Raw genomic sequence first — 11,626 nt, 5'->3', positions numbered from 1 at the left:
TGGAAGTGCTTCTAAGTGAGCAAGAGAGAGGACAGAAAAATCATTTCACAGAATGCTGACTTAGCCCCTAACCAATCTATATTACTTGTAACTTTTAAACTGAGAACCCTTAATCTTCAGTATATTTTCTACTTACTCCGTGAATCTGACGACCCCAACATTGAAGCAGTCATAAGAATACAATAGTGAAGCTCACCCGCTGCCAGTAACTGGTAGGAAAATGCTCATATAAAAGCCAAAGCCTCCCCCAGAAACATAGCTATTTCGGTGAGAAGCAATTAATCTCATAAACTGTCCTATATTGTTTATCAGAGAAATAACAGAGAACCTGAGGGAAACAACTAACTATTCCACACAACTAGAAAATCAAAGGATACATTGCCCTCCCTGTGGCTGAACTGAAAAGTGTAACTTAACCCAAATACGAACAGGTAACTATGCCCTCCAGTCTCCAGGTAAGTTAATAAGTATGCAAAATTTTCTTCCTTAAAGGACACACTCCATCTTCGAAGTGCTCTTGGTTCACATAAAATGGTACTCTGACTTGTCATTCCGAATAAGGAATATTATATTGTAAAAGTGGCATAATTTTCCACTGAACCCTTCCTGAACACTTAGAAGCAAATGCCTTCAAACAAATCTGCTATGCTCTCCAGATTTGGGGCAGGAAATGGGTTTCATATATATGGTATATGTATTTCTGTAAGTCTTAAAGATTTCACCTTAATTTAATCTTTCACAAGTTTCTAATGAGACAAATAAAGAAAAAGAATCTTTCATTGCATAGAGTGGTAAATTAAGGTTGAGGAATGTTGTTTTCTTTGGTTTTGATATAAAAGCTAGTGGCAGTTTTGTTGCTAAGTCTGTCCAACTCTTTGAGACCCCATGGACTATAGTGTGTCAGGCCTCTCTGTCCATGAGATTTTCCAGGCAAGAATACTGGAGTAGGTTGCCATTTCCTTCTCCAGGGGATTTTTCCCCACCCAGGGATTGAACCTAGGTCTCCTGCTTTGCAAGCAGATTTTTTACCAACTGAGCTACCAGGGAAACCATACCTGTAAAAGGCAATAAATAGCTACAACCACTTTGATAACGTTCAGTCAGCAGAAAGAAATGATTTGATTATATAAGTAGTTATTATATAACACCTGTGATTTCAATCTAGACTAATCAGCAGGAGGTAAATAGCAAGTCAACTGTAACCAGCAGCAACACTATGAAGAGCAGTCCTAAGCTCCTTCTGTATAGGACACTAACTAATAGTATCATCCCGAATCTGACCTCACTATAGAATTTAACCTGTTTCAACTTATTGTGTCTTTTACACAGGCTACCAATAATTAGGGTAACTAGGCCTGTCCAATTGCATTTTCTACAATTGTGGAAATGTTCTATACTTTTTAGACCTTGGATTAGGGAAAATTTTCTAAAGCAAACCTCAAAAAGCATCGACTACAAAAAAAAATGATAAATTTGAATTTTTGAAATCAAAACCTTTTGTTTCCCAAAAACCCCTTAAAAGGTGAAAAGACAAGTTATAAATTGGTTGTCCTGGAGTTCTGCAGCTAGGCCCTGGTTCCAAGAGGGTCTCCAGACTGAAGATTATTCCCATTGACTGTCACAGTAATCTTTCATGGGATCGGGTGAGATTAGGCCCCCAATTGGTGTTGACATGCTAATTTGGGGGTACTCTCACTCACATCAGACACGGGACATTTTAAGGCTCTAAATTACCAAGATCCGATGCCAAGACTTGGGCTAAAAGAAATGCAGAAGACACAAACAGTTTCTAAAGAGCCTTTGTTCTGGAAGTAGTAAGTGTTGCTACCTTTTTCTGGTAAGGGAAGACGTGAAATTAGACAAGTATGGTTCACTTGACAATAAAAAACATGAAGAAATGGTTTCGAGACCTAAAAATGAAGAGATGGTACTCAGCCCTTATGGAGAGTTTCCACATGAACTGTTTAATAAACAAGTATTTAAGTACCTCTTCTCTACCCATCATTCTAAATCTTCATTGCTAAATCACTACATCTCTCTTGGGCCAATGAGTTGTATAGAAAGGACTACTTATATAGAAAGGTAAGCCCCCAAAATACATGCTTAGGGCCCAGCATACGCTGCAGCAACCCAGCACTTTCTTGCTGTTTCTCAAGTTCAGGGTTTATTTATCTCCTTCCTGTTGCCTCCCTCCCCTACTTTCAGCCCACTTCACTTTCTTCCTTTCACAGCCTGGCTTTGCCTTCAGTTCTGCTTGACTTCATTTGATAAATCTGTTGGGATCACAAGTGTGGAAACTGAGATACTAAAAGGAAAAGTGACTTGCTAAAAGTCAGAGTTGGACCGAAATGGGATAGTCTCAGCATATTTTCTGGGGCTGTACCCTAGCTGTGCCCACTCCCTCTACTTTGGTTCTCCCAAATGTAGGACACACAGCAGGAACTATATGGGGCGGGGGGAGGATTCAAGTCCTCTTTTAAAAAGACTTCGATTATTTTACTTCTAGGCTTTTTATTTTGTTAACCTATACCTCCTCTCCCCAGCTCTCATAGGTCGAAGGCGAGGGGGAGGGGCAGGCAGGAACTACCTGTTTGAGCCACCAGATGGCAGCATGGAATAATCAAAGAAACACTGAGTCGCTTGTGGGGAAAGAGCCAACGTCTTATACCAAGCTCCGCTAAGGTCTGAGTCAAAGGGGAAAACGTCTTATACAGATTCAGTTAAGAGTGAAAGAAAAGTACTCAACTACCTCTAATCTGAACAGCCCACCTTAATGGGAGTTTGTCCATGGCTTCGACTCGTGCCATTTAAAGAGGACTTTGGTAAAGCATTCAGAGTTGAATTAGCAGGCCGATGGGGAAGTGAGTAGTTAAAGGAACCAGGACATATGGAGAAGGGAATACTTGAGGAAGGACTCTTTACAACTCCTAAGAACTGTCTGCAGTGGGAGAGATGCACTGAGAGATGATTGATCTTCTGTGTAGTTCAGTGCTGTGTTGTGCTTAGGCGCTCAGTCATTTTCGACTCTTTGTGACCCCATGGACTATAACCTGCCAGGCTTCTCTGACCATGGGATTTTCCAGGCAAGAATACTGGAGTGGATTGCCATACCCTCCTCCAGGGGATCTTCCCAACCCAGGGATGGAATCCAGGTCTCCCACATTGCAGGTGGATTCTTTACCATCTGAGTCACCAGGGAAAGCCCAAAAATACTGGAGTGAGTAGCCTCTGCCTTCTCCAGGGGAACTTTCCGCCCCAGGAGTCGAAACCGGCTCTCTTGCATTGCAGGAGGATTCTTTACCGGCTGAGCTACCAGGGAAGCCCCATGTGTGTAGCTCTAGGATGTCTGAATATTTTGAGTTGTCCGAAGATGGACCAGTCTACTTCCAGAATTGGTGAGATGCCAATCCCTGAAGGTATACAAGCTAACGGTGGATTCTGTGGGGATGCTATGGAGAGATTGATCAGATAAAAAGTTGGGCAACATGCCCTGAGGATCTTTTAACTAGCTCAAGATTCTACTAACCTCATCAGAGTATGTGGGACATTCCTGTAGTCCTGTCCCACCACACACACACACACACACACACACATACACACACCCACACCACTTATGGTGTCCTTCAAGGGTAGATTAGGATGTTGGGAGGGGTTTTTATATTTATCAAAAAAGAACAAGAGAGTTTATGGAAGTCTGCAATTTATGTTGAAATGCATCAAAGCATAAGAAAAGTTAACAGACTCATAGATTCATAGATAAATGGTTATGTGATTTAAAACAAGTGGAACAACATGTCTATGGTACAATTTTTGTGGTAGGTCTTCAATGTACTATTCTTTTATATTTTCTGTGTGATTGAAAGTTTTCATAATCAAAATTAAATGTTGGGGGGAGGGATGGCGTCACTAAGAATGAAGGAGAGGAAACTCCAAGGATTTATCCATCCAGTAAAGCAACCACCATTAGGTTGGGGAAAACTGTTAGAATCAACTTTTTCAGAACTCTGGAATCTAAGGGGGAGAAAAAGAAACAACTAAGAGGAACCAGAGGAGTGCTTAATGAAGAAAGATTGCTTAAAAAAAAAAAAAGATAAGAGTATTATGTCATATTTTTGTACCCACTTACCACTCCCCATTTCTCATCTGGACATCTGCTATGGGGGTGGCAGCATGCACAACTATTGTGGCTTACTTGTGTCGGGGGAAGAAAATGGACCTTGTTTTATAATTAAAAAAAAAAAAAAAACACCTTATAGGCATTGCTACCATCTAACAGAAAAAGACTTTATCTTCTTTATTTTTGTAAGGTTATAATAAGTGATTACTATTATAATAATGTGACTACTATAATTACATAGTAATAAGTGATTATTAGGATCAATTGAAGGCCAAAAATTTAGATAACCCAGATGAAATGGGAAAATTCCAAGAAACACACAAGCTACCAAATCTGGTTCAAGAGGAAATAGAAAACCTGAACAAACCTATTCCAAGTAAGGCAGTTAAATCAGTTATGTCAAACCTTCCAACAAAGAAAAATCCAGGACCAGATGGCTTCACTAGTGAAATCTACCAAAAGTTTCAAGAATTAACACCAGTTAAAAGAGTTATGATTTTAACTGGTAAAATCATATTTCATCCCATGACACCAAAGCTAGACAGACGTCTTAAAAAAGAAGGCTACAGACCAAGATCCCTTATGTACAAAAATGCAAAAATTTTCAACAAAATGCTAGCAAACTGACTCCAGCAACATATATAAAAAAAATTATAACCATGAGTAATCAGAATTTATCCCAGGAATGCAACAGTGCTTCAACGTATGAATATCAATCAATGTAATACTATACCACATTGATGAAATGTAGGAAACAACATGATTATCTTAACTGATGCAGAAAAAGCATTTGATAAAATCCAATGCTTTATCATCATAAAAGTCAGCAAAATAAGAATAGAAAAGAACTTCCTCAACATGATAAAGGGCATTTATTTTTTAAAAAACCCAGCAAACATGAGACTCATTGGTGAAGATCTGAAAGTTTTCCCCCAAAGATTAAGAACAAGACAAGGGTGCTTACTTCCCCCATTGCTATTCAACATTGCCCTGTAAGTTCTAACCAAGCAATTAAGGAAGAAAAAGACATAAAGGATCCAAACTGGAAAAATAGAAGTAAGCTTACTTCATTCATAGGTGACATGATCTTTTACACATGTATATAAAATCATAAACATCCAGAAAAATACTGCTAGTGCTAATAAATCAATTCACCAGTAGTGAAAGATATAAAATCAGTTGTATTTCTATACAGTGACAATGAACAATTTCAGAAGAAAATTTAAAATATTATTCACAATACCCAAAATGGAGAAATCTCCACACTGTTTTCCACAGTGGCTGCACCAATTTACATTCCCACCAACAGTATACTATGCTGCTGCTAAGTCGCTTCAGTTGTGTCCAACTCTGTGCAACCCCATAGACGGCAGCCCACCAGGCTCCCCCATCCCTGGGATTCTCTAGGCAAGAATACTGGAGTGGGTTGCCGTTGCCTTCTCCAATGCATGAAAGTGAAAAGTGAAAGTGAAGTCGCTCAGTCGTATCCACCTCTTGGCGACCCCATGGACTGCAGCCTACCAAGCTCCTCCATCCATGGGATTTTCCAGGCAAGAGTACTGGAATGGGATGCCATTGCCTTCTTCTCCACACCCTCTCCAGCAAATACTATTTGTTGTCTTTCTGATAATAGCCATTCTGACAGATGTGAGGTGCTATCTCATGGTAGTTTTGATTTGTATTTCTGTGGTGATTAGCCATGCTGAACACTTTTCCTGTGCATGTTGACCATCTATATGTTTTCTTTGGGAAAATGTCTATTTTAGGTCTTCTGCCCATTTTTTATATGGTTTTTCGTTTTGAATATGAGCTATTTGCTTATTTTAGATATGAACCCCTTACTGGACATATCATTTGCAAATATTTTTCTCCCATTTAGTAGTGTTTTTTTGTTTTGTTTTTTTTTTTTTTTTTGCTGATGGCTTCCTTTGCTGTGCAAAAGCTTTTAAGTTTAGTTTGTTCTAATTTGTTTATTTTTGTTTTTGTTTCCCTTGCCTAAGGAGATAGATTCAAAAAATATCTTAAGACTTCCTGTTTCCTTCTAGGAGTTTTATAGTTTCCAGCCTTACATTTAAGTCTTTAATCCATTTTGAGTTTATTTTCATATATGGTATGAGAAAAATGTTCTAATTTCATTCTTTTACACGTAGCTGTTAAGTCTCTGGGATCATCTTGGGGAAAAGAAGAGAAACCCAAACAAAATCTTAGGAACAAGGTCATTTATTAGGCTTTAAAAATAAATGAATAAGGAGCTTCTCTGGTGGGCCAGTGGCTAAGACTCCATGCTCCCAGTGTAGGGGGCCCAGATTCTATCCCTGGTCAGGGAACTAGATCCCACATGCAACAATTAAAAATCCTGCATGCTACAATGAAAACTGAAGATCCCATGTGCCACAACTAAGACCCAGCACAGCCAAATAAATAGTTTTTAAATTAAAAAATAAATGAATAAGATGGAGAGGAGGGAAAAAGTACCTAAAGACCAGCCACAAGTGGTGTATCCCCTAAAGTACTAAGCAGTAGTGACAATTTCAGGGAACCCAATTCTACCTTGTCTGAGCTAAGGGCAGACATAATCTGATGAAGAGGCATCTGGGAGTATGAAGGGATGGATCTTCTCAGAGAGTTTCTGCTTCCATAGAAATAATCAATGAGAGCAGAAAACCACAAAGTTAGAAACCAAGATAAATAATATAGGAAGAGAAAGAAAAAAATGCTCTAATTCTCAGCTCACTAGTTCTGACTTTTCAAGTATGGGTAGTAGATGCCCAGCTCTTAGAGGTCAGTGCCTGTTTGTATGCTGGGAGATTTAGAAAGACTTAGGAGACTTCGGTGAAAAATGAGCCACCTTCTGTTTTTTGCTTCCACTGCTGCTGTTCACACAATTGTTACTGCCCACCGCCCCCCCATCCCCACTGACTTGAATACTGTAGTTGACCCTGTCACCAAGCTGAGTTTTCTGGGTTCACTTCCTGACAAAACTTCTGGAAGGTTTCAAACATACTCCCTGTCAGAGAGCTTGCTATCTGAGTCACTGGGAACCTGTACAATGTCTTCTGATGACAGAAGATGGTTCCACAGCACAGGCGTCCCCAATCTCTGGGATCTAATGCCTAATGATCTGAGATGGAACTGATGTAATACTGATAGAAATAAAGTGCACAACAAATTTAATGCACTTGAATCATACTGAAACCATCCCCTCAACCCTGGTCCTTGGAAAAACTGTCTTCCCTGAAACTGATTCCTGGTGCCGAAAAGTTTGGGGACCGCTGCTGTAAGATAAACAGTATTTTTATTATCTGAGTTTTCCTAGAAAACAGAGACTTGGGCAAGGATTAAGAGTTAATGCTTTCTATGGGAAAGGCCTCCTCAGGACCGTAAGAATGAGGGAAGAGGGAAAAGCGAAAGAGGCGAGAAAAGCTCATTGGCTACCAGCAGCATGGGGATGTTGAGGCTCACGTCAATTAAGGAACAGGAGGTGGATGAGATGGTAGCTTCTATAGTCTGTGACAAAGTAGACACAAACCAAGTCATCAGCTCATGGGAAGGAACAATTGATTTGCTCAGGGAAGATGACAACATTACTATTCTTTGCATAAATGGAAAAAGGTGAGGCTGAGAAGTAGAATGAAATATGGATGGATTCCAGAGAGTTTGGTTTGTAGAGGCAAACATGGGAACAGCATGATTATGGCCTGGAGCTCTTATAGGCAAAGCTGTTCAAATACCTGAGTTGGAAAAATACGGATGAAGGTAGGATCATTCTGGGTGGAAATAGTGGGGAAAGAAAAATCAATTGATAGGACAAAGCTGAGTTCATCCTTACCACTTTAAAGAAGAAAAATGTCTGAAAGATCCATATTCATATTTTTGCTTGCGCTCCACCTCCAGATTCCTTGAGTGAGGAAGATTAGAGGTTGCTACTCTGAATAGACACCAAACAACTTCTCTGCAAAGTCCTTAAGGCTACATTTACTAATGGGGTATTTTCCACCATCAACACTCTGATCAGTTGTGCATGGTTTTGGAAGTTCTGGGAGCCAATCTCAGGAGAAAATCTCTGTTAAAAAAAACTGCAAAGACCCACCTAACTTATTTTCTCTTGTTTTGCTTCTTGGGAAAATGTGTGAATAGAGATTCATTTTTTAGTGTGAGCACAGAATTCTGGGATGCCAGCTATTAATCACATATGTGCTCACAAATGAACACACATACTTCTGAACTGCAGTAGCTCAAATGTGCAGCACTTGGGACTAAAACCTTAGGGCTTCTCCTTCAACACTTATCTCTCCTTGCTCCCCACCTTTCCTCCCACTCCTTGACACTCACCTCAGCACTTGCTTCTATCATTTTACCCTAATACTTGGACCCTACTCACTTCCCACACTTGTACCTACATTCACCTACTACTTATCTTCACTCACTCCTCTTTTCTTTCTTATCTTTTCTTTCCCATCCCTTACTTTCCCCTCACAGCACAATCCCAAATCTCTAGCCTTCTTTAGGAGCTGAACTAAGTAGCAATTTTCCTCTTCATCAGAAAGATCAATCCAAGAAAGATAAACACATTCCAGACTAAGTCTTCTTTCCTTTTATCTTCTCTCCTCTGCATTCCTTCTCCAAGTCTCATTTACAAGTGGCATTGTTTGTTAAAATCAAGGTTGAGGCATTAAAGACGAACAGGGGATTCTCTGGCAGTCCAGTGGTTAGGACTCTGCTCTTTCACGGCCTAGGGCCGTGATTCGACCTCCGTTTGGGGACCTAAGATCCCACAAGCCCCAAGCCATGGCCATAAAAAAGAACTAAAGAACACGTGAAGAAGTAGCTGGAGAAGTCAAGGATAAGTAGAGGGCTTCCCTGGTGGTCTAGTGGTTAAGAATCCTCCCGCCAGTGCAGAAGTCATTCATGGCTTTGATCCCTGGTCTGGGCAAATCCCACACGCAGCAGAGCAACCAAACCCATGCACCGCAACTACTGAGCCTGTGCTCTCTTAACGCCCATGACCCGCAACTACTGAAGCCTGATCACCTAAAGCCTGTGCTCCACAACAGGAAAAGTCACCGGAATGAGAAGTCCACGCTTGTCAATGAAGAATATCCCTGCTCTCTGCAACTAGAGAAAGCCTGTGGGCAGCAACGAAAACGCACTGCAGCCATGAATAAATAAATAAGAATATTTTTTAAAAGGATAAGTAGAACAAACACTCAGACATGCATCTCAGCCCCCTCCCCCCACCTTTTTTTTTTGTTTTTTTTTTTTGGTTAATGAGTAATGAACGAAAATTTTGAATGAGTAAATTAAGAGGTAAACCTGAAGGGAAGTGTGATGTGGATTGGGATTCAGAAGAAATTGAAATCTTATTGTGTGTCTGTAGACAATATACTGAAACTCTCTGGAAGTTTAGTTTGCCTTTTATAAAATTAGGTGTACCATTTTTTTTAAGTAGATTTCAGATTTGTAATGACTAAAGGCTTTCATAGCAGTCTCAGAACTAATTATGAAATGAACAAGCTATTATTATCTTTCTAGATATTCCTGAAATATCTTTGAATATTTAGCATTGTTTTGAGCAAGATGCTGTGTATTAGTTTTATACATTTGATGGGAAATTAAATTTATTAATCAAATATATTCACATTCATTTTTTCCACTAAATCTCACCTACAATGATTCAACTCTAGAAGAATTATCTAAAGGAATTCTCCAAATGATTGAGATATTATAAGACTCTGAAATATGATGTCTTGAAAGTCTTAGTATTAAATATAATACCATTCTAATCACAAATGCCTAAGAAATAAATGCTTTATTATATGACATTCTTACCAATGGCCATGGTTAAGAGTCTAATTGGATGGTGTAAACAGAATCTGTTTACAAAGGCAGTGAGTTGATCGATGTGGAGAAAAACACTAAAATACTTCAATGAAAAGAACTCATCTGATTTTTTTGGCATTGCATGGATTCTTTATGGTTTTTGAGGTCACTCCAAGTTTTCTGATTTCATTTTATCTTTCCAAGTAATGGAGAAGCTGACTTCTTGGTGTGGAAATATCCACACAAATCTGAAGACCTTGTTCAGAAATGTGAGAGGTGTGTCATTTTTACACTTTGTGAGATAGGCATAAGGAATAACAATGCCAAGGAGGTTTCAAACAGGAAATATCTCCTGTTTTCTTTCTGGAATCTCTGGCCTTCCTGCTTGCTACTCAGCTTTAATATTGAGGTATCTGGGCCTATATATGTGGCTTTCAACTCACTATCACACTTTCTGTAATTTCAAAATCAATTGTTCTTCCAGAGGCCAGTCTATTAAATACATAGGGACTCAAACCATGGGAAGAGTTATATAGGTCAGAATCCTCCTACCAGGTTGCCACTGGGAGGCCCTTCTCCCTCATCATATTGGGCAGTTGGACGTTGACAGGGTAATGAGTTTTGTTGGAGCCAGTGTGACATACATACAGATAAACCAATGAGGAGATTGGTAGAAAGAGTTCTTACATGAAAAAACATGTACTCTGAACCTGGAGATAGATCTGCTCCCCACTTTATAGAAACACAGTGGGACTATAAGGCACCTAACTAACAGAATAGAAATTAAGACTCACTGGGTTGTGGTAGAAAACATGGATCAAGGAATTAGGAGTAATTTTCAGTTCTACAATTTGCTGTGTGACTGTGGGCAAGTCACTTCCATATTATTAAACTCTTTGCTAAATGAAAATCGAGACTGGTGGACACATAATCTCTAAGGGTCTTCAGAACTGAAATAGCTGTTTGAGTGGGAAAACGGTCTATAATCCATTCATTAATGGGAAATGGATCAGGTTTTAGATGTCAGGTGAGAAAGTTGGGATAGGGGTAGACAGAACGCCTGAGAGGGATACATCTTTCAGAAAAGGAGAGGTGCAAGGATTCAGCTTCACCTGCTTTCTAATTTCTCTGAAGGCTTACTTCTCCCTCTTGCCCACTGCCACCAATACCTTGCCTTTGGTCTAGTCTTAGGAGTGGATACATGGCTATCACTTGGGCATGTAATGCCTAGGCTGATACTTTGTAAAATGGCATCTAGATAATTGGGCTCCCCCTTGATCTGTCACAGAAAATTCAGTGAATAGTAGTGCTTTAATTAGCCAGAGCCAAGTTCCAAGGGAGGAAAATTTCATAAAGGAGAGGGCTGGCTGAGCTCGGTTACAGTGAACATACCACTCACTTACTGCCCTTGGGGCTTCTAGCACAGTACTTCTCTTGTCTCTTGGAAATGCTAGCACATCTTCTGCCAGCTTGCCATGGTATCAACCTAGAAAATCTTAGAAAAATAATTCTTAAAGTCATTTAATCACTTCCTGGGAAAATGATTGGCATAACTCCTAGAGTGCCAGGAAAGTAATGCTATATGCAGCTTAAATTCTTAACTAATGGGAACATACTGTATAGCACAGAGAGCTCTACTTAATGCACTGTGCTGTCCTAAATAGGAGAGAAATCCAAAAAGGAGGGGAT

Source organism: Budorcas taxicolor, chromosome X (assembly GCF_023091745.1).
Source record: "Budorcas taxicolor isolate Tak-1 chromosome X, Takin1.1, whole genome shotgun sequence".
Classification (NCBI taxonomy): Eukaryota; Metazoa; Chordata; class Mammalia; order Artiodactyla; family Bovidae; genus Budorcas; species Budorcas taxicolor.
The sequence above is the reverse complement of the archived record's forward strand: the minus strand, read 5'-3'. Positions refer to the sequence as shown.